This window comes from Phalangium opilio, unplaced genomic scaffold (assembly GCF_054372755.1).
Source record: "Phalangium opilio isolate 3A_F unplaced genomic scaffold, DU_Popi_V2 ptg000810l_1, whole genome shotgun sequence".
NCBI lineage: Eukaryota > Metazoa > Arthropoda > Arachnida > Opiliones > Phalangiidae > Phalangium > Phalangium opilio.
This window is the reverse complement of record NW_028324253.1, coordinates 848,025-872,029: the sequence shown is the minus strand read 5'-3', so window position 1 is coordinate 872,029 and position 24,005 is coordinate 848,025. Positions and strand designations below refer to the sequence as shown.

General features: G+C 39.4%; 6 non-coding genes across 6 annotated transcripts; all 6 read right to left on the bottom strand.

Moving 5' to 3' along the window:
- Positions 1-460: 460 nt before the first annotated feature.
- Positions 461-544, bottom strand: TRNAL-UAA (transfer RNA leucine (anticodon UAA)). Its single transcript has one exon. It is a non-coding gene; the product is annotated as a tRNA-Leu (tRNA).
- Positions 545-1,171: 627 nt separating this feature from the next.
- TRNAL-UAA (transfer RNA leucine (anticodon UAA)) lies at positions 1,172-1,255 on the bottom strand. Its single transcript has one exon. It is a non-coding gene; the product is annotated as a tRNA-Leu (tRNA).
- Positions 1,256-2,356: 1,101 nt separating this feature from the next.
- Positions 2,357-2,440, bottom strand: TRNAL-UAA (transfer RNA leucine (anticodon UAA)). The gene has a single exon. It is a non-coding gene; the product is annotated as a tRNA-Leu (tRNA).
- Positions 2,441-17,699: 15,259 nt separating this feature from the next.
- TRNAE-UUC (transfer RNA glutamic acid (anticodon UUC)) lies at positions 17,700-17,771 on the bottom strand. The gene has a single exon. It is a non-coding gene; the product is annotated as a tRNA-Glu (tRNA).
- Positions 17,772-19,866: 2,095 nt separating this feature from the next.
- On the bottom strand, positions 19,867-19,938 carry TRNAE-UUC (transfer RNA glutamic acid (anticodon UUC)). Its single transcript has one exon. It is a non-coding gene; the product is annotated as a tRNA-Glu (tRNA).
- Positions 19,939-21,075: 1,137 nt separating this feature from the next.
- Positions 21,076-21,147, bottom strand: TRNAE-UUC (transfer RNA glutamic acid (anticodon UUC)). Its single transcript has one exon. It is a non-coding gene; the product is annotated as a tRNA-Glu (tRNA).
- Between the last annotated feature and the right edge of the window lie 2,858 nt (positions 21,148-24,005).

The following is a 24,005-nucleotide window of genomic DNA, read 5'->3' as shown; positions in this document are numbered from 1 at the left end:
AGGGTAGTAGATCGAAAACGTCGAATTAACAAATGACAAATGGTATCTTAATTGATACATTATTAAAAAACTATACATCATCGCGGTATACCCAAGGGATGACGAAAGAATCTTAAGTGGTAGGTTTTTTGTTTAAATTTATAAATTGTGTAACCGATTTCCTGTAAAAGCTAGGTTACAGGTTGAAACAATGAGCTCAAGAACAATAAAGAAATTTGATCTCTTTATTCGGGTTCATTAGGGTTAGTAATTGTTACATGAAGTTATAAGTAAATAATGATGATAATGGCTAATTACAATGCATGTGATAGGATGGTAAGTGAGAGCGCCAGACTAGGGGTGCGCCTTTCGGAGGTAGCTAATATGTATCTCTATGCCACATAAACCCACTCACTTGTTGCCATTCTAGAGAAGCCTTTCCTGAGTATGAGATACAAGTTATTAAAATGAAACAAATCCTTGTCAGAAGTGGGGTTCGAACCCACGCCCTCATACGAGGATCAGAGCTTAAATCTGACGCCTTAGACCACTCTGCCATCCTGACACGCTTATAAACGATTTCCTTGAAAATGAAGCTATAGTACAACACCAAAATACCTCTCGTATCTCTATGCCACATAAAGCCACTCACTTGTTGCCATTCTAGAGAAGCCTTTCCTGAGTATGAGATACAAATTATTAAAATGAAACAAATCGTTGTCAGAAGTGGGGTTCGAAACCACGCCCTCATTCGAGGATCAGAGCTTAAATCTGACGCCTTAGACCACTCGGCCATCCTGACACGCTTATAAACGATTTCCTTGAAAATGAAGCTATAGTACAACACCAAAATACCTCTCGTATCTCTATGCCACATAAAGCCACTCACTTGTTGTCCTACTAGAGAAGCTTTTACTGAGTATGAGATACAAGTTATTAAAATGAAACAAAACGGTGTCAGAACTGGGGTTCGAACCCACGCCCTCATACGAGGAACAGAGCTTAAATCTGACGCCTTAGACCACTCGACCATCCTGACACGCTTTTTAACGTTTTCCTTGAAAATGAAGCTATAGTACAACACCAAAATACCGCTCGTATATCTATGCTTCATAAAGCCACTCACTTGTTGCCCTACTAGAGAAGCCTTTCCTGAGTATGAAATACAAGTTATTAAAATGAAACAAATCCTTGTCAGAAGTGGGGTTCGAACCCACGCCCTCATACGAGGATCAGAGCTTAAATCTGACGCCTTTGACCACTCGGCCATCCTGACACGCTTATAAACGATTTCCTTGAAAATGAAGCTATAGTACAACACCAAAATACCTCTCGTATCTCTATGCCACATAAAGCCACTCACTTGTTGCCATTCTAGAGAAGCCTTTCCTGAGTATGAGATACAAATTATTAAAATGAAACAAATCGTTGTCAGAAGTGGGGTTCGAAACCACGCCCTCATTCGAGGATCAGAGCTTAAATCTGACGCCTTAGACCACTCGGCCATCCTGACACGCTTATAAACGATTTCCTTGAAAATGAAGCTATAGTACAACACCAAAATACCTATCGTATCTCTATGCCACATAAAGCCACTCACTTGTTGTCCTACTAGAGAAGCTTTTACTGAGTATGAGATACAAGTTATTAAAATGAAACAAAACGGTGTCAGAACTGGGGTTCGAACCCACGCCCTCATACGAGGAACAGAGCTTAAATCTGACGCCTTAGACCACTCGACCATCCTGACACGCTTTTTAACGTTTTCCTTGAAAATGAAGCTATAGTACAACACCAAAATACCGCTCGTATATCTATGCTTCATAAAGCCACTCACTTGTTGCCCTACTAGAGAAGCCTTTCCTGAGTATGAAATACAAGTTATTAAAATGAAACCAATCGTTGTCAGAAGTGGGGTTCGAGCCCACGCCCTCATACGAGGATCAGAGCTTAAAACTTACGCCTTTGACCACTCGGCCATCCTGACACGATTTTAAACGTTTTCCTTGAAAATGAAGCTATAGTACAACACCAAAATACATCCCGTATCTCTGTGCCACATAAAGCCACTCACTTGTTGCCATACTAGAGAAGCCTTTCCTGAGTATGAGATACAAGTTATTAAAATGAAAAAAATCGTTGTCAGAAATGGGGTTCGAAACCACGCCCTCATACGAGGATCAGAGCTTAAATCTGACGCCTTAGACCACTCGGCCATCCTGACACGCTTATAAACGATTTCCTTGAAAATGAAGCTATAGTACAACACCAAAATACCTCTCGTATCTCTATGCCACATAAAGCCACTCACTTGTTGCCATTCTAGAGAAGCCTTTCCTGAGTATGAGATACAAGTTATTAAAATGAAACAAATCCTTGTCAGAAGTGGGGTTCGAACCCACGCCCTCATGCGAGGATCAGAGCTTAAATCTGACGCCTTAGACCACTCTGCCATCCTGACACGCTTATAAACGATTTCCTTGAAAATGAAGCTATAGTACAACACCAAAATACCTCTCGTATCTCTATGCCACATAAAGCCACTCACTTGTTGCCATTCTAGAGAAGCCTTTCCTGAGTATGAGATACAAGTTATTAAAATGAAACAAATCGCTGTCAGAAGTGGGGTTCGAAACCACGCCCTCATACGAGGATCAGAGCTTAAATCTGACGCCTTAGACCACTCGGCCATCCTGACACGCTTATAAACGATTTCCTTGAAAATGAAGCTATAGTACAACACCAAAATACCTCTCGTATCTCTATGCCACATAAAGCCACTCACTTGTTGCCATTCTAGAGAAGCCTTTCCTGAGTATGAGATACAAGTTATTAAAATGAAACAAATCGCTGTCAGAAGTGGGGTTCGAAACCACGCCCTCATACGAGGATCAGAGCTTAAATCTGACGCCTTAGACAACTCGGCCATCCTGACACGCTTTTAAACGTTTTCCTTGAAAATGAAGCTATAGTACAACACCAAAATACCTCTCGTATCTCTATGCCACATAAAGCCACTCACTTGTTGTCCTACTAGAGAAGCCTTTCCTAAAGTGAGTTTCTTAGTACGGGATCCCAAGCCTAAAGTAGGTTTCTTAGTACAGGATCCCAAGCCTAAAGTAGGTTTCTTAGTACAGGATCCCAAGCCTAAAGTAGGTTTCTTATAGTACAGGATCCCAAGCCATATGTGGGTTTCTTAGCCAAGGGTCCCAAGCCTATTTCTCGTAGTTTAGACCCTTAAAGCAACATGCGGCTCCATTGGCGCCCCTACCATGATGCCTAACCTTGTATATACATAATAATTTTACCTTGCCGTAGGTAGGTAACAATGAGACTTAATGCATTAGGGAGGATCTGAAAATTATCCTAACAAGCTAAATCCAATGTACAATAGAAAGGTCGTCAATAAGGGGCGCACTGGAGCTCCACCTTGCTTTAAATAAATTTTTCTATTTCAAACTATGTTCTTTTAAAAATGCAAATACCCTTGTGGTAAGAATAATAAGACTCTCTATAACATGCTTCGTATCGGTCTCGAAAAAGTTGGTTACCAAACGCCAAATCCAATTAAAAATGATAGTCAGTCGAATACTTTTGTTCTAGACCCGGCAAAAGAGATATTCCAAATGAATCAAAGAAAATTCTCAGTGCCGTTTGGCTCTTTAAAAAGTTAATATTGAAATCTCCAACCACAACTGTTGGAATAGACAAATCATATTTCATGTCAAACAAAGGGTTAAAGTCCTCAAACACAGTTCTCAAACTTCCTAAGGGAGATTTGTACAACAACACCACAGATATAAGTTCTCCTTCTATGTAAACATCTAACCAGAAACGTTCCACGTGACAATTTCTAACAGGACTGTCGCTTCGTAAAACTCTAGTATCTATATCTTTAACTTCGTTTTCAGGCGTGTCTCTTAAATATATGGACGAACCAAAAGCAACTCTGCGTGTCGTAGTTGGGAAGTAAATACCACCTACTTCCTTAAAAGATAGCACTCTAAAATCGTCCGTCTCTTTTTTCCACGTTTCAACAAAACATAACAATTGACTTTTCATTATTACATTGTCTGCTAAAACATCTTCTAAATGAGCATTTAAAGACTGCACGTTATGTACACAAATAAAAAAGGGATCATGCAAGAAAGGTAGTTCGATGCTTTTTGTGTCTCGCAACCTTTTAAGTTCTAATTCTACTAGGTTGTTTTTGGGTGAATTAGGAACTTTAAATTTTCCATCAATATATAAACCGGAAGCGGTTTTTGCTCTACTACAAGCCACATATAAATGCGCTCTTTCAATTTTTTTTGTAGCCTTACAATGAACCACTACCGAGGAGTAAGTATCACCCTGACTTTTATGTATCGTAATGGCCTCAGAAACAACCAAAGGCAATTGTTTCCTAGAAACTGAGGCATTATTTTGTCTCCATTTTCTATTAAACGACTTGATGACCTTTTCAACAGGCGTCCACGAAGCGTTAATATTACTATTCAAATATAAACCATGACATTTTTGCCTCAACATTTTCCCAACTTTGGGATCGTCAAACTCCATCCATACCCTGAACGGGATTTTATCCCCGAGCCGATTAGTGCCGTACTCTATCTTTCTTAACCAACTGGTCGCGCCATTAAATAGTCCGTCAGAGTAGTCAACATTGTTGGTCATCATATATCTCGCGCCACACGCAAGAGTCAATTGTTTGGGCAGACCATACGTGTCAGTCGTTGCTAACTTTTCAACTTGGGAAAGTATGTTATTTTTAACTTCACTACTAAGATCACCATTGACAACATCTACTGAAACCGAAACAGCCTTTTCCGTATTCATGTTTAAAAGCTTATTTTGATTGAATCGGTTTACTTCCGCGTTAGTGGTGAAAAGATGTATCGCTTCTTTTGGGGGTACACGCTCGGGCGTTACCTCCAGACTACTAAAGAAATCAATATCATTTTGAGTCATACTTCCCACAGCCAATCTATTTAAAGCTTCAGCAAATATTTTATCATTTCTCTGTCTCATAATTTCCTAAAGTTCGGCAAATTCAAATTGCTCCCATATTGGGTTACCAATTAACGACGCGTAAGGATTATCTGTCTCACTTTGAGCTTGAAATGCGAAATAATCGCAAACTGGTCTCAATTGGTTAAAGTCTCCAACTAGAACGACAGACACACCAGCAAAATAATCAGGACAACCCATAATCTCTTGTAACTTAGTGTTTACCCGATTAAACACTTTCGCTCCAACCATTGAAATTTCGTCAATTATTACTGGTTTTACTTACCATAGAGTAACCTGCATTTATGAAGTGTTTCACTTTCCAATCTCGTTATATTTCCACCAAATTTGCTAACAGGTAATCTAAAAGTACTGTGCAAAGTTGCCCCACCTATGTTAAAGACACCCTGCCAGTAGGTGCGCAACGGATTACTTTCGCTTCCGATGGATTACTCCCAGGTTGTTTGTTGTAAAACATTGACACAGATTCAAATATAGCACTAATCAAAAGACTTTTCTCCACACCAGCGCCCCCTGTAACAAAGAGGCGCAACGGAGTTTCTTTGCTTTTTACATGATACAAAACATGGTAATATATCTCTCTTTGTTTTGAATTCAATTTTCTAAGAAGGGCGTTGTACTGCGAGTCATTAATTAAGGTAATTGACGGAGCAACAGTATTTTCGGCATTGCCATCAATAATTTCTCTATTAATATTTCCTACAGGTTCATGAACCGTATTAATTAAAAAATCGGAATCATCCGATCTATCAACTTCATTTCTATGTTCTTATTCAGGCTGGATATTAGTAACATCCACTTGAATTTCTCCATTTTCAAAATCTGCTACAGCCTGTTCCACGGCTTCTTCGTCAATTTCATTGTGAAATTCTTTCCTAACTTCATTAATAGTTTCGCGACAAAGGTCATATTCTGATTTCTATCCTTTGTCAAAATATCATTACTTTCATCGCGCCAAGGCTTAAACAACATTAATTGTTCACGAAAAAAGTTATCGGGATCTTTTTCTAAATTGAATCTTCTGTTCCTAATAATTTTAGCATGGCCACGTTTCCTAATAAACCCTGATTCATCTTTAAGTTTCAGCCATTTACCACAAGCTTAAACTTCATTGCTCTCTCCCTCATCAACATGATCGTGGGCGGCTTTAGTCACTCTACGCGATTTGGAATATTCGTACCAGGCACCAAATTGAGCTAACGTTATTGCCTCTAGTTCCTCTGGCCTTTGAACATAATGTTCTAGCATCCCAGAGGCAAAAACATCATTACTGTCTGCTGGTAGTTCTTCAAGTTCAGATTGACTCTTAAGAATGTGTACACGATTTTCAGGGGCATTGGTGTTTTTAAAAACACAGGCGCGACTGCACCTGAACACAGGAATTTGTAAACCACAGTAAGCCGCTTTCTGAGCGCTTACCTCGTTGGCATTCAAGAACTGATTAGCAATTAGTTTCAACTTCTGTTTTACTGTACATTTATCATTTTTTGACTGTTTAGAAGCTTCGCGCAGAAGCAAAGACATCCCTCTTTGAGACTTTCCTATATATGATACAATATATATAACCAGTGCGTAAGAATCAAGAACGAATTGAATGTCCATATTCGCCTGCCAAAGACGCAAAGCGCACGGATTGTAAGGATTAACTCTAGTATCTTTAGGGTGTCTTTTCAACAAAACTGTTTTCCTTTTGAGGTTATAAGTAACGGCAGAAATATATTCCACTTCCGACCAACCCAACTTAGCTAGCAACTCCTCGAAACTATCTACCCAAAACTCTTTTTCTTTCGATTGCAACATCTCATACAATCTCTTTGACCTTTCCTTACATCTGAGTTCTTCCTGTACGCTACCAGGCTCTCTTAAACCAGGGTCGTAAATTATGGTTCTGGGCATAGGTGGAAACGGGATTCCAAAACGACAAACGGAATTATTATCGACCTTCTTTCTACAAGTCGTTGTGTGTTTGTGAATTTGTAATCGTGTCAACAAATCTAATTGTTCGTCATTGTGCTCAGCAGCACAAGAAATAACATTATCAATAAATTCCTCTACTTCCTTAACATTTGAGAGATCATTTTTAAGTTTTGGAGCATCTTTTATCCAAATCAAACCATGTTGGTGGAGCGAACCTCTTTGCTGTATTTCAACTCTAAAATAATAGTCTTCTATAACGCCAAGAGGACCTAATTTCTGTAGAGCCTTGAGCAAAGCCCGAAAACGGTGGTCAAAATATCTAGCGCAAGTAACAGGATCATTCTGAATCAGTTTTGCCCTTTCCGAAAAACTTAAATTATTAATATCATCGTTAGGTAAACTCTCCGGCCCAGAGGCTAGTCTCAAAATATTCAGTAGCTCAGGCCATTTACTTTCGGCAGTCGAAAACGTTATGAAAAAGGTAGCCGTACCAAGCTGTCTAATCATACCCATCAATTCCTATTGTCTGTGTTGCCAATAAGAAGGCGAGATCTGTAGTCTTTCTAAAACCCTATAACCATCATCCTGCTTAATTAAAGCATCAAGAGAACCTGCAGAGGCTAAAAGTCCAGCAGTATAATTCGACCCATCTGTTCTTTTAGTTTTCCTCATGCAAACCTGTATAGATTGACTAACTTTCAAGGTTTCCAATTTGACAAAAGAGTAAAACAATTTGGAAGGATTTTTAGCACAGCGCTATCAATATTACGAAGCTCCCATTTAAAAATATCACCAAAACTTCCCTTAACCTTAAGGTTCATTTTTGACCCACGTAAATGCTCGGGAATGACAATTCTTCCGCATCCTCGTCAAAGAGTAAAGACATTGGGGTTTGACCTTCACCAGGAGCCAACTTAACATGCATGGTATTACTTGGCAAGAAATTACTTAAAGAAACAAATAATGTGTCTTGATTCCCAACTGCTAACGAACTACTTTCGTTGGGTTCATTACACATATCATCGCTATCATTCTCTGCGTTTATTGGCACTACTGGATTATCTCCTGATACATCAACTTGATTTACCTGACGGTCATTTTCGTCAACAATAAATTCAAGTTCTTCAGGAATGGGGTCTTATATGTCACTCTTAACGGTAATTCCATGTTTAACATACAAAGGCGTTTTTACCAGAACCTTAAGGGCCTCTAAAATGACTTTTGGTCTCACAGTTTCGTACAAATAGGGTGTGTGATACTGCATTCTTCTCATTAACTCAATTTGAATAGTATCCGTGTCTCGAGGTAACCTGGGTAAAACCGAGGAGGTGGACTCTACATTTATAGGGACGTTAACCACATTTCCTTTAATACCACGTTGTTGGTCACACCCTAACCTTCGTATTTGCATGAATGGTATTCGTGGTGATATCATTCTTTCTTCTAAATTACTTATGTTACTTAATTGCGCAGGTATTTCAGAAAACACAAATCCATTTTCCCTTGAAAATTTTGGAATTTGCTTTCTCTTAACGCTTTTATTACAAGTACTACACAAAAATATTTCATCATTCAACTCTCTTTGTTCAATACCAGGGACTGACAAAAATCTATGGACTTTACAATGGTGCCAGATGACTTAAAACAAGATTTGAACATCCTTCACACGGCCACGTTGGGCCATCTTTTATGCTATCAAAATAGGTCTGCTCTATAAGCGAGGGGTTTGCTCGCCTATCTGCGGCTGAAGATCTTTGTCTAGCACGTTCAACATCTCTATACTCGGGATCTTGGCGTGTAGCCGCCATACATGTCTGGTTTCTAGCACATTCAACATCTCTAAACTCGGGATCTTGGCATTTAGCAGCCTTACAAGCCTGGTTTCTATCACGTTCAACATCTCTATACTCGGGATCTTCACGTTTAGCCGCCTTATCCGTCTGGTTTCTAGCACGTTCAACATCTCTATACTCGGGACCTTGGCGTTTAGCCGCCATACCTGTCTGGTTTCTAGCACGTTCAACATCTCTAAACTCGGGATCTTGGCGTTTAGCAGCCTTACAAGCCTGGTTTCTATCACGTTCAACATCTCTATACTCGGGATCTTGGCGTTTAGCCGCCTTATCCGTCTGGTTTCTAGCACGTTCAACATCTCTATACTCGGGACCTTGGCGTTTAGCCGCCATACCTGTCTGGTTTCTAGCACGTTCAACATCTCTAAACTCGGGATCTTGGCATTTAGCAGCCTTACAAGCCTGGTTTCTATCACGTTCAACATCTCTATACTCGGGATCTTGGCGTTTAGCAGCCATACCCGCCTGGTTTCTAGCACGTTCAACATCTCTAAACTCGGTATCTTGGCGTTTAGCCGACTTATACAATTGGTTTCTGACACGTTCTCTTTCCCTATAATTTGGATCTTGGCGTTCAGTAGCCTTACTTATCTGATTTCTTACACGGTCGCTTGCTTTATACTTTTCATCAACCCTTTTTAATTTCTTGGTAAATATACCACCCTGATTTTCAATTTCACAATGTGACTCATTCTCTCGCTTTTTCCCCTTACCTAGCGACTCCCTCTTACTGCATTCTTCATTTTGCCTCAAGATTCTTAATCTTTTTAAGGGATTGACATTACCATGGGACGTACAAGGTACTTGTCCATCGCCCTCGATTATTTCACTAATATTAGCATTATCATTTTGCACATTATTGGGTTCCTCATTAATAGATATGCCTACGCTTACAGTACTTTCAATAGAGCTTTTGGGTGTGCTAGAACCTGTTCCCGAAACAGCCTTTTTTTCAGCTGCTAACACTCTTCTCCTTTCATTTTCTCGTTTCCTAAATTCAGGATCTGACCTTTTTGCCCTCATTCTTTCCCTCGCTTTACGTTTCCTGATTTCCTCTTTACTTAAATTATTATCTTCCTCCATTTTATTATTCAGTTAAATACTCACAAAAATTGGCAAAATAAATCTCCTTCAGTAATACTTAACGCTGAAATATATTATTCGCCGAACAAAATTAATCGAGCAAATTTAACGCTAACTTCTGCCTTTGAAATTCTATCAAAGAGTGATTCAACTGTTTAAAAAAAGGTTTTATTCGCGAATAGGGCGCTATCATATCAACTGATATTCCGTCATATTTAAAAAATATACATTGCCAACACTTTTTTAGACACAATAGTGGAAGTTTTAGTCTCATTTAAAACATGTAAAACATTATCTCATCTACAAATAGCTTACACATGTCTTTTTTACCAATACCTAGCCGTTTGGATTTTTCTAAAGCAATCTTAGCACCAAAATATTTTTTGATACAAAATAAATGTTTTATGTTCTTCATTTTTGAAAATATATTTTTAAGCGTTTATAATGATTACTCTCTACACCTACACTAATCTAACAAGGAGTATAAATCCACTAGTGGAAGCGGTGTTTTATTGAAAATATATATTTTTAAGCGTTTATCATGATTACGCTCTACAGCTCCACTAATCTTACACAAACAAGTAGTACTATAAACCCACTACTGGAAGCGGTATTTTTATTCAAACTTAAAACAATTTCGCTTAAGCATAACATCTCTAGACATCGGTAAAAATGTCTCTATCACACCTAGGTAACTGTATGCACAGGATTTTACGACATTATAACTCAAATTCATCTGATTATGTTTTAACAAGGTTAAATCTAACTGGGTGTAAGATGAAAGGAGTAGAAGCTTATCCTGTCTTAGGAAATATGAAATTTTATCTTAACAGTTCGTTAAATCATAAGTTTATAACGAAAAAACGCGGAAGGGGAAACCGAGCAGACAAAAGCGATTTTTGGGGGTAGAAGGTTAAGAGCGCCATCTGTCGTCCGTGCCAAAGTTGAACTTCCACTCGAAACGCAATGAGAAAGTGGAAAAAAAATGCCATCAGCTATTTAACTGCGTCGTTATATTTAACGACTTGACCCATGACATGCCCTTAAAACTGGCTTCTATTGAATCCTATTTATTCTTGGATGCTAGGAAACTTGGTAGACGTAACAGTCTGTACCAATAAACGTCTGGCAACATTGTGGTACGCATGGTACAACTAAAAAATAGGATGTGTATTTATCTTTCGACTCACTCCAAGCCGTTAAGCCCTCATTACAGAGGATTTGAAACACTATCGTAATTCATAGTGTCTCGAATCTCTACGTTCCTGTCCATTATGAACAGTGCTGAGAGAATGATACATCAGAAAGAGCCATTCAAATCGAATTGCCGAAAATATTATCCATATTTTCATTTCATATAACAGAGAAAATAAATTACTATGATTCTGAGAGGAGCTTCCCATTTTGGTTGTTATTTTCAAAAATATTTCGCAATGCACGGGCCTTGATAGATATAGGAGGCAATGAAGGAAATATATCACAACGCAGGGCCTTGTTGGATATATGAGGCAATGAAGGAAATATATCACAATGCATGGGCCTTGATAGATACAGGACGCAATGTAGGAAATATAACGCAATGCACGGACCTTGATAGATATAGGAGGCAATGATTTATCGACTTCGGTACTTGAGAGGTTTATCTTTAATATATAAATAAATATAATTATTTTTAATTATTTTAATAGCCAGTAAATAACTTTAAAAATAGTTAAATCGTTTAAAATAAAGTTGTTCCTATTATCTTTCGAAACTTTGCTAATATTGACGTTTAAAGTGAAGGGTACCCCCGAGGGGCTGCTATCTCTCTCTAGAAGATGTACACCTGATTTCAGATTCATGAATTCCTTCATTTTCAACCCTGTGAATTCATGATTCTCTACTGAATACAGAATTCTTAGAAAGAATTCAAAGAATTCAAGAAATTTTTCAATGTTTTAGATGACATCACGCAAGTAAAAATGAATTCACATCCGAATTTATAGATTTTTTTAGTGAATTCACGGAATTCTAGTATGAATTCGTAAATGTTTAAGTGAATTCAGGGAATTTTCTGAATTCATCAATGCTTTAGATGAATTCACTAAATTAAAAAGAGATCTCACTGAATTTATCTGCGATTTCGTAAATTTTGAAGCGAATTCACGAAATTCATCAGTGAATTTGTTGATTTTGAAGTGAGTTCACGGAATTCAACGAATTTCTCTGTGACATTCCAGTACTCAAATGTTTTAAGAGAATTTTCGGTAAATAATTTAGCGATGGACTAGTCAAGTTACGAGTCCCTGTATACCAATTACGGGTAAAAGCTTTAGAAATGAAATGTGTGTACACGGCTGTACCTTTGACTGTACTAAAAGGATTACACGTAAAAGTGAAATCCCTGCCCTTTGCAGTGGCATGAGTTAATAATATGTTAGCTCCCTAAATTATGTTAGGGAGCTAACATATTATTAACTCATGGCAGTGGTTAATTAAATGATGACTTTACTAGTCATCGGTGTATAGGGACTAGTCCCTCGATAAGTTATTTAAGAATACTTTTACTGTAAGGTCTGGTTAATATCACAAACATATTTTTATGAGGAAGGGCTCCTGATAAAACTTGTTTGTGAGCTTTCTACATTGCGACCGTTTGAAAAATTTTTATCTGGAGTGGTAACCATGTTAACAGAAACGATTATTTTTTTGTTTTTGCTACCCGTTTTATTTATATGCTTACCAATAAATGCTATATTTTTTAAGACCCTTGAACAATATATGTTATATTTATTAAGACCCTGGAACAAGGTCCTTCTCGAATATATTGATTTTATTACAGGTTAGGTTAGCTTAGCTTCTGCTCGGTTCGATTACAATAGAGACTTGCAAGTAAACTTGTAATTTGACCATCGTAGTGTCAATATTTATATTGGAAAGTGTATTGATAGACTAAGCATTAGAACAAGGATGTTTAAAAAAACAAAAGACAAAATCTTTAATTCCGCCTGTAAAAACGGCATTAAAAATATATCGTTAAATAGCATTTAAAATTTTAAGATCATAAAATCGCCACATTTTGGCTATATTCTGTTCAACAGTATTCGGTTGTATGGGACATACGGTCCAATGGGCCAGGAGCGGTGTTTCCACCTAGTAAACTTTATTGTGTTAAGGCAATTTTAGTTCAAAACTGTGTTTCAAAAAAAAACCCATAGAAAAATCATGATTAAGAAACAAACTGAAAAAGGTTGGATGAAAGTCTCATATGACCAATAAGACACACAGCAAGAAGGTATAGGCATAATACTAAATTGGAAGAAAGTGCTTTTAAAATTAGTTCTATCCCTTAATACTAACCTGTTTGGTAAATGAAGACCGAAAAAAATTAAAAGTCGCGAACAACAAGTAAGAACAACATTTAACAAGACGACCCAAGGGCTCGATATAGTAGCCACATCGTACCGTACTTAACAGGCGTACAGAAAATTTGACTAAATAGCCCCTCGATGAGCTACTGTTTTAAAATTATTACTGATTTTTTTCACTTCAGTTATAATTATAGTGTGATACGAACGGAAAACGTGAGTGAGTACCCCCACGATGTGCATCCATTAACAGTAATGGTAAAACGATTTACCCGAAAAAAGGCTGAAGTACTGAAGATCAGAGTGAATAGCCCTCGATGCCCTAACAAAAAATCATAACCCTGAATCCTTACTTCAATAAATTTAGTCATGTTATACTTGTAATATCTGGGGCTCCAAGCTAGTACCTTCTTTTAAAACTCTTCTCGATTTATAGAAAATACACGTAACTTCTAATAGTAAACACCACCTTAAAACCGTTCTAAATATAACGTAGGTATATACTTCCTATTGATTTATAAATATTCCTCTTGATTTCTTTGAATTTTGAAATAGAGGAGCAGGATAAAAAGCGTGAAACCCTTATTGTCGACGGGTGACATGAATTTTAAAGGGAGTATTAAACCTCCAATTTAAATTAAGGCCATACCATAATGCTCTCTCTCGCTTTAAATTTATCGAGCAAAAAAAAACACAATTCTCAATGTTTAACTTTACTAGTACAAATAAATCTAATTCTTAAACTTGCTGTTAAAATACACTAACGAAAAATATCACCTCACCACAATTTTCTCCCATTCATTCTCCCTTCATTGACGAACGAAAAATTTTATACTACCAAAGGCATTTACCGTGGGACACTACAATGCCGCCAGGGCAGGCCAAACTAAGAGCCTCATCGTAGATGTACATCATAAGATGTGGCTAAGAAATCGCGAATGGCTGGGCTTTCGAGACATCTGCACGTTTACAAATATTAGAAAATAAGGTCTTCCAAAAGCAGGTTCGAGTATTTATCGAGCCTTAATCTGATACTCGAAACTTCTTCGAGTCTCAGAAAATATCTTATGGAGTACTCGAGTCTTATTGAGTACTCGCACAGCACTAAATAAAACACGTCGAAACACGCGTCTCGTTAAAATATCAGGTCATTTGGATCAATAGGACCAAGGATCTGACCAAAAATCTACCTCCTCCCTTAGAAACTTGCTTTAATTTTCGGTTCCTTTGATTTTTTTCAAAAGTCGGGCTTATACTTGTAAATCGAATCTTTGAACGGGCTTCTATAGCGTGAGCAGCTTGCGTCGTCGAGTGCGTGATCGAGTGAGCTATTATCAAAATAAAAACACTGAACAATACTTTTAATGATTTAAACTGGGCCCAGTGGTATTTATACTCTATCGTTTGAAAAAATATCTCATCGAAAAGATGAATACACGAAAAAAATAATGAATACCAAAGAATTCATTGCGGAATTCAGTGAATTCGTGCGCATTCTTAAAGAATTCGAGCTCATTTTTCTGAATTCAAATGAATTCATGCTAATTGTCGCGAATACAATTGAATTCATTGAGACTGTTGGGAATACGCTGGAATTCATATGAATTCACAAAATTATTTCGGAGAATTCAGTAAATTTGCCAAAGATTTTTTTGAATTCATAAAATTTGATCAGGAATTTCGCATGAATTCATGAAATGTTTTGGGAATTCACTTGAATTCAAAGGGCAATTCTTGATTCGTTTGAATTCACTTGAATACATGGAATATTTCGTGGAATTCAGAAGTTTGTTTTTGGAATTCACATGGAATTCAGCCAGTGATGTACACCGAATTCACGAGTTAGAAGCCCCTCGGGTACCCCTCTTGCCCGCTTTCTTCAAATTTTGGGGTATATATACGATTCGTTTCCATTATAATAATAGATAAAAACGCATTCGCGTGAACCGATGGTGGAAGCCCTGCCGTTGGGAGGCTAGACGTTTCTCGTAACCGTAGCCGATCGCCGCGTATATCTTGAAACCAAAGGATGACGAAGGAAAAGAAGCAAGAATGTACTGACTGGAGTCCATGTGGAATGGACAAAGAACAGAAGATGGTGTTGCTTGGAAGCCAGCAAGTACAGACTAGTGTCCATGTGGAGTGGACGAAAACTATAACTCGTGGTGTGGGAACCTAAATTTCCGTGAACTGTCAATGCAGTCCGGAAATTGGGAACACGTTTGCTCCGATACGCAAACTGCGAACGCGGTCACGTGGGGTGTGACAGACACACAGACAGACACACACACCCACACGTCAAGTGTTATACCTCTCCGTGACTACGTCACTCGGAGAGGTAACAATTGAGTTCCTAGTATCGTTCCTTAATAAATAATTTAGAAAACTGACCTCCGATACCGGGAATTGAACCCGGGCCTTCTGGGTTAAGCCAGATATCCTAGCCCCTAGACCATATCGGATCTGCTCGGGTTTTAACAATTGAGTTCCTAGTATCGTTTCTTAATAAAGAATTTAGAAAACTGACCTCCGATACCACGAATTGAACCCGGGCCTTCTGGGTGAAAGCCAGATATCCTAGCCACTACACCATATCGGATCTGCTTGAGTTTTCACCGTTGTTGCTTCTTCTATCGTTTCATAATAAAGATTTTAGAAAACTGACCTCAGATACCGGGAATTGAACAAGTGCCTTCTGGGTGAAGCCAGATATCCTAGCCACTAGACCATATCGGATCATCTAGCGTTTTAACAATTGAGTTCCTAGTATCGTTTCTTAATAAAGTTTTTAGAAAACTGACCTCCGATACCGGGAACTAAACCCGGGCCTTCTGGGTGAAGGCCAGATATCCTAGAAAAAAGACCATATCGGATCCGTTTGGTTTGTCACAATTGAGCTCCTAGAATCGTTGATTAATAAAGAATTTAGAAAACTGACCACCGATAACAGGAACTGAACCCGGGCCTTCTGGGTGAAAGCCAGATATCCTAGCCACTAGACTAGGGATGCAACGATTCGTAATTTTTCGGAATCGGCCGATTCGATGCATCGGTCTCTAAAAAATCGGCTTCGGCCGATTAATCGGCCGAAGCCTCAAGGTTATACGTTAGTATAGGAGTGCTACTTGTCAAAAATGTCTAAGGACAATAATCTATCTGGTTTGGTTTCCGAGATACTAGTTCATTTAGTTCAACACACATTTTGTGACACCAAACACATTAGAGGGATAGCTGACAATAATAAAATCCAGACTGTGATAGAGCGACATTGTTTGTGGAACGGGTGGGAACAAAGAGAATATACCAAGAGGAGCAAAAAGTCTAGCCTTCCACGGGGCTTTTGAAAAGCCCGGCCACGGTTTTGGAGTAACTAGATCCGGTTTTTGTTTAGTGGCTAAGCCGCGACGCCTTTTGCTGGTTAAATTATGTCGGCTGCTTATTTTTGGTGGTGGCAAAGGGTTGATCTCTGGTTTGACCGTTGACGTACAAAAGGTAATTTTTAAGTAGACGACACGGTCACGTGAACAACCGGAACTTGTTTCTCAAAATCAGTCCCGGTCACTATTTACAAAGTTACCACTCCTCTTGGTATATTCTCTTTGGTGGGAAGTAGCAGTGCGCACAAATCGAAAGGAGAATCAAAGATAGAAGGGGGAAGGCAAACCATAACGGCCGGCCACCATGGCTCTCCCGCGCACCTACCTCGGCGCACAGCCTAGGAGTAAGACGTCACGTGATCCGTTGAGAAGGAAATTCAAAAAGGGTAAACCCGAAAATACGGTTAGAGGCTCACACTAGACTAGAGAGATCAGCATTCAGCGTTGTTACCGTAGCTTTGTAATAACGTAAACAAACTTCTATGATTTTTTTCTCTCGGTTGCGCCGATTGCGCATGTGCGCCACGCTCTTAGAGAGCAACTGGTACTGGTAACGTTTTTGAAAGGGGGGCTAACGGAGAATTTGGTTAAATTACGTTATTTGTTAAATGGCAAACTTGTTAGTTCCTTTATACTAGCTCAAAAGATTAGATCTAACCAAAAAGAGTCGGCCGAAAAAAATCGGCCGATTACCTTAGAAAAATCGGCCGATTCGATTATTCGGCCAAGTGGCCGATTCTGGCCGAAGCCGATTCTTGGCCGATGCATCGTTGCATCCCTACACTAGACCATATCTTATCTGTTTGGTTTCTCACGATTGAGCTCCTAGTATCGTTGATTAATAAATTTTTTAAAAAACTGACCTCCGATACCGGGAATAAGCCAGATATCCTAGCCCCTAGACCATATCGGATCTGCTCGGGTTTTAACAATTGAGTTCCTAGTATCGTTTCTTAATAAAGAATTTAGAAAACTCACCTCCGATACCTGGAATTGCACCCGTGCCTTCTGGGTGAAAGACAGATATCCTAGCCACTAGACCATATCGGATCTGCTTCAGTTTTCACCATTGAGCTTCTTCTATCGTTTCATAATAAAGATTTTAGAAAACTGTCCTCCGATACCAGGAATTGAACCCGGGCCTTCTGGGTGAAAGCCAGATATCCTAGCCACTAGACCATATCGGATCCGTTTGGTTTGTCACAATTGAGCTCTTAGAATTGTTGATTAATAAAGAATTTAGAAAACTGACCTCCGATAACAGGAATTGAACCCGGACCTTCTAGTTGAAAGTCAGATATCCTAGCAACTAGACCATATCGGATCTGTTTGGTATCTCACAATTGAGCTCCTAGTATCGTTGATTAATAAATTTTTTAGAAAACTGACCTCCGATACCGGGAATTGAACCCGGGCCTTCTGGATGAAAGCCAGATATCCTAGCCAATATACCATATCGGATCGAGTTGCTTGTCACAATTGAGCTCCTAGAATCGTTGATTAATAGAGAATTTAAAAAACTGGCCTCCGATACCTAGAATTGAACCCGAGCCTTCTGGGTGAAAGCCAGATATCCTAGCCACTAGACCATATCGGATCTGCTCGGGTTTTAACAATTGAGTTCCTAGTATCGTTTCTTAATAAAGAATTTAGAAAACTCACCTCCGATACCTGGAATTTCACCCGTGCCTTCTGGGTGAAAGCCAGATATCCTAGCCACTAGACCATATCGGATCTGCTTCAGTTTTCACCATTGAGCTTCTTCTATCGTTTCATAATAAAGATTTTAGAAAACTGTCCTCCGTTACCAGGAATTGAACCCGGGCCTTCTGGGTGAAAGCCAGATATCCTAGCCACTAGACCATATCGGATCCGTTTGGTTTGTCACAATTGAGCTCCTAGAATTGTTGATTAATAAAGAATTTAGAAAACTGACCCCCGATAACAGGAATTGAACCCGGACCTTCTAGTTGAAAGTCAGATATCCTAGCCACTAGACCATATCGGATCTGTTTGGTATCTCACAATTGAGCTCCTACTATCGTTGATTAATAAATTTTTTTAGAAAACTGACCTCCGATACCGGGAATTGAACCCGGGCCTTCTGGATGAAAGCCAGATATCCTAGCCAATATACCATATCGGATCGAGTTGTTTGTCACAATTGAGCTCCTAGAATCGTTGATTAATAGAGAATTTAAAAAAATGACCTCCGATACCTGGAATTGAACCCGAGCCTTCTGGGTTAAAGCCAGATATCCTAGCCACTAGACCATATCGGATCTATTTGGTATCACGCAATTGAGTTCCTAGTATCGTTCCTTAATAAATAATTTAGAAAACTGACCTCCGATACCGGGAATTGAACCCGGGCCTTCTGGGTTAAGCAAGATATCCTAGCCCCTAGACCATATCGGATCTGCTCGGGTTTTAACAATTGAGTTCCTAGTATCGTTTCTTAATAAAGAATTTAGAAAACTGACCTCCGATACCACGAATTGAACCCGGGCCTTCTGGGTGAAAGCCAGATATCCTAGCCACTAGACCATTTCGGATCTGCTTGAGTTTTCACCGTTGTTGCTTCTTCTATCGTTTCATAATAAAGATTTTAGAAAACTGACCTCAGATACCGGGAATTGAACAAGTGCCTTCTGGGTGAAGCCAGATATCCTAGCCACTAGACCATATCGGATCATCTAGCGTTTTAACAATTGAGTTCCTAGTATCGTTTCTTAATAAAGTTTTTAGAAAACTGACCTCCGATACCGGGAACTAATCCCGGGCCTTCTGGGTGAAGGCCAGATATCCTAGAAAAAAGACCATATCGGATCCGTTTGGTTTGTCACAATTGAGCTCCTAGAATCGTTGATTAATAAAGAATTTAGAAAACTGACCACCGATAACAGGAACTGAACCCGGGCCTTCTGGGTGAAAGCCAGATATCCTAGCCACTAGACCATATCTTATCTGTTTGGTTTCTCACGATTGAGCTCCTAGTATCGTTGATTAATAAATTTTTAAAAAACTGACCTCCGATACCGGGAATAAGCCAGATATCCTAGCCCCTAGACCATATCGGATCTGCTCGGGTTTTAATAATTGAGTTCCTAGTATCGTTTCTTAATAAAGAATTTAGAAAACTCACCTCCGATACCTGGAATTGCACCCGTGCCTTCTGGGTGAAAGCCAGATATCCTAGACACTAGACCATATCGGATCTGCTTCAGTTTTCACCATTGAGCTTCTTCTATCGTTTCATAATAAAGATTTTAGAAAACTGTCCTCCGATACCAGGAATTGAACCCGGGCCTTCTGGGTGAAAGCCAGATATCCTAGCCACTAGACCATATCGGATCCGTTTGGTTTGTCACAATTGAGCTCTTAGAATTGTTGATTAATAAAGAATTTAGAAAACTGACCTCCGATAACAGGAATTGAACCCGGACCTTCTAGTTGAAAGTCAGATATCCTAGCAACTAGACCATATCGGATCTGTTTGGTATCTCACAATTGAGCTCCTAGTATCGTTGATTAATAAATTTTTTAGAAAACTGACCTCCGATACCGGGAATTGAACCCGGGCCTTCTGGATGAAAGCCAGATATCCTAGCCAATATACCATATCGGATCGAGTTGCTTGTCACAATTGAGCTCCTAGAATCGTTGATTAATAGAGAATTTAAAAAACTGGCCTCCGATACCACGAATTGAACCCGGGCCTTCTGGGTGAAAGCCAGATATCCTAGCCACTAGACCATTTCGGATCTGCTTGAGTTTTCACCGTTGTTGCTTCTTCTATCGTTTCATAATAAAGATTTTAGAAAACTGACCTCAGATACCGGGAATTGAACAAGTGCCTTCTGGGTGAAGCCAGATATCCTAGCCACTAGACCATATCGGATCATCTAGCGTTTTAACAATTGAGTTCCTAGTATCGTTTCTTAATAAAGTTTTTAGAAAACTGACCTCCGATACCGGGAACTAATCCCGGGCCTTCTGGGTGAAGGCCAGATATCCTAGAAAAAAGACCATATCGGATCCGTTTGGTTTGTCACAATTGAGCTCCTAGAATCGTTGATTAATAAAGAATTTAGAAAACTGACCACCGATAACAGGAACTGAACCCGGGCCTTCTGGGTGAAAGCCAGATATCCTAGCCACTAGACCATATCTTATCTGTTTGGTTTCTCACGATTGAGCTCCTAGTATCGTTGATTAATAAATTTTTAAAAAACTGACCTCCGATACCGGGAATAAGCCAGATATCCTAGCCCCTAGACCATATCGGATCTGCTCGGGTTTTAATAATTGAGTTCCTAGTATCGTTTCTTAATAAAGAATTTAGAAAACTCACCTCCGATACCTGGAATTGCACCCGTGCCTTCTGGGTGAAAGCCAGATATCCTAGACACTAGACCATATCGGATCTGCTTCAGTTTTCACCATTGAGCTTCTTCTATCGTTTCATAATAAAGATTTTAGAAAACTGTCCTCCGATACCAGGAATTGAACCCGGGCCTTCTGGGTGAAAGCCAGATATCCTAGCCACTAGACCATATCGGATCCGTTTGGTTTGTCACAATTGAGCTCTTAGAATTGTTGATTAATAAAGAATTTAGAAAACTGACCTCCGATAACAGGAATTGAACCCGGACCTTCTAGTTGAAAGTCAGATATCCTAGCAACTAGACCATATCGGATCTGTTTGGTATCTCACAATTGAGCTCCTAGTATCGTTGATTAATAAATTTTTTAGAAAACTGACCTCCGATACCGGGAATTGAACCCGGGCCTTCTGGATGAAAGCCAGATATCCTAGCCAATATACCATATCGGATCGAGTTGCTTGTCACAATTGAGCTCCTAGAATCGTTGATTAATAGAGAATTTAAAAAACTGGCCTCCGATACCTAGAATTGAACCCGAGCCTTCTGGGTGAAAGCCAGATATCCTAGCCACTAGACCATATCGGATCTGCTCGGGTTTTAACAATTGAGTTCCTAGTATCGTTTCTTAATAAAGAATTTAGAAAACTCACCTCCGATACCTGGAATTTCACCCGTGCCTTCTGGGTGAAAGCCAGATATCCTAGCCACTAGACCATATCGGATCTGCTTCAGTTTTCACCATTGAGCTTCTTCTATCGTTTCATAATAAAGATTTTAGAAAACTGTCCTCCGTTACCAGGAATTGAACCCGGGCCTTCTGGGTGAAAGCCAGATATCCTAGCCACTAGACCATATCGGATCCGTTTGGTTTGTCACAATTGAGCTCCTAGAATTGTTGATTAATAAAGAATTTAGAAAACTGACCCCCGATAACAGGAATTGAACCCGGACCTTCTAGTTGAAAGTCAGATATCCTAGCCACTAGACCATATCGGATCTGTTTGGTATCTCACAATTGAGCTCCTACTATCGTTGATTAATAAATTTTTTTAGAAAACTGACCTCCGATACCGGGAATTGAACCCGGGCCTTCTGGATGAAAGCCAGATATCCTAGCCAATATACCATATCGGATCGAGTTGTTTGTCACAATTGAGCTCCTAGAATCGTTGATTAATAGAGAATTTAAAAAAATGACCTCCGATACCTGGAATTGAACCCGAGCCTTCTGGGTTAAAGCCAGATATCCTAGCCACTAGACCATATCGGATCTATTTGGTATCACGCAATTGAGTTCCTAGTATCGTTCCTTAATAAATAATTTAGAAAACTGACCTCCGATACCGGGAATTGAACCCGGGCCTTCTGGGTTAAGCAAGATATCCTAGCCCCTAGACCATATCGGATCTGCTCGGGTTTTAACAATTGAGTTCCTAGTATCGTTTCTTAATAAAGAATTTAGAAAACTGACCTCCGATACCACGAATTGAACCCGGGCCTTCTGGGTGAAAGCCAGATATCCTAGCCACTAGACCATTTCGGATCTGCTTGAGTTTTCACCGTTGTTGCTTCTTCTATCGTTTCATAATAAAGATTTTAGAAAACTGACCTCAGATACCGGGAATTGAACAAGTGCCTTCTGGGTGAAGCCAGATATCCTAGCCACTAGACCATATCGGATCATCTAGCGTTTTAACAATTGAGTTCCTAGTATCGTTTCTTAATAAAGTTTTTAGAAAACTGACCTCCGATACCGGGAACTAATCCCGGGCCTTCTGGGTGAAGGCCAGATATCCTAGAAAAAAGACCATATCGGATCCGTTTGGTTTGTCACAATTGAGCTCCTAGAATCGTTGATTAATAAAGAATTTAGAAAACTGACCACCGATAACAGGAACTGAACCCGGGCCTTCTGGGTGAAAGCCAGATATCCTAGCCACTAGACCATATCTTATCTGTTTGGTTTCTCACGATTGAGCTCCTAGTATCGTTGATTAATAAATTTTTAAAAAACTGACCTCCGATACCGGGAATAAGCCAGATATCCTAGCCCCTAGACCATATCGGATCTGCTCGGGTTTTAATAATTGAGTTCCTAGTATCGTTTCTTAATAAAGAATTTAGAAAACTCACCTCCGATACCTGGAATTGCACCCGTGCCTTCTGGGTGAAAGCCAGATATCCTAGACACTAGACCATATCGGATCTGCTTCAGTTTTCACCATTGAGCTTCTTCTATCGTTTCATAATAAAGATTTTAGAAAACTATCCTCCGATACCAGGAATTGAAACCGGGCCTTCTGGGTGAAAGCCAGATATCCTAGCCACTAGACCATATCGGATCCGTTTGGTTTGTCACAATTGAGCTCCTAGAATTGTAGATTAATAAAGAATTTAGAAAACTGACCTCCGATAACAGGAATTGAACCCGGACCTTCTAGTTGAAAGTCAGATATCCTAGCCACTAGACCATATCGGATCTGTTTGGTATCTCACAATTGAGCTCCTAGTATCGTTGATTAATAAATTGTTTAGAAAACTGACCTCCGATACCGGGAATTGAACCCGGGCCTTCTGGATATACCATATCGGATCGAGTTGTTTGTCACAATTGAGCTCCTAGAATCGTTGATTAATAGAGAATTTAAAAAACTGACCTCCGATACCTGGAATTGAACCCGAGCCTTCTGGGTGAAAGCCAGATATCCTAGCCACTAGACCATATCGGATCTATTTGGTATCACGCAATTGAGCTCCTAGTATCGTTGATTAATTAATATTTTTAGAAAACTGACCTCCGATACCAGGAATTGAACCCGGGCCTTCTGGGTGTAAGCCAGATATTCTAGCCACTAGAACATATCGGATCGATTTGGTTTTTCACAATTGAGCTCCTAGTATCGTTTCTTACTAAAACAAATTAGAAAACTGACCTCCGATACCGGGAATTGAACGCGGGCCTTCTGGGTGTAAGCCAGATATTCTAGCCACTAGACCATATCGGATCTGCTTGGGTTTTAACAATTGAGTTCC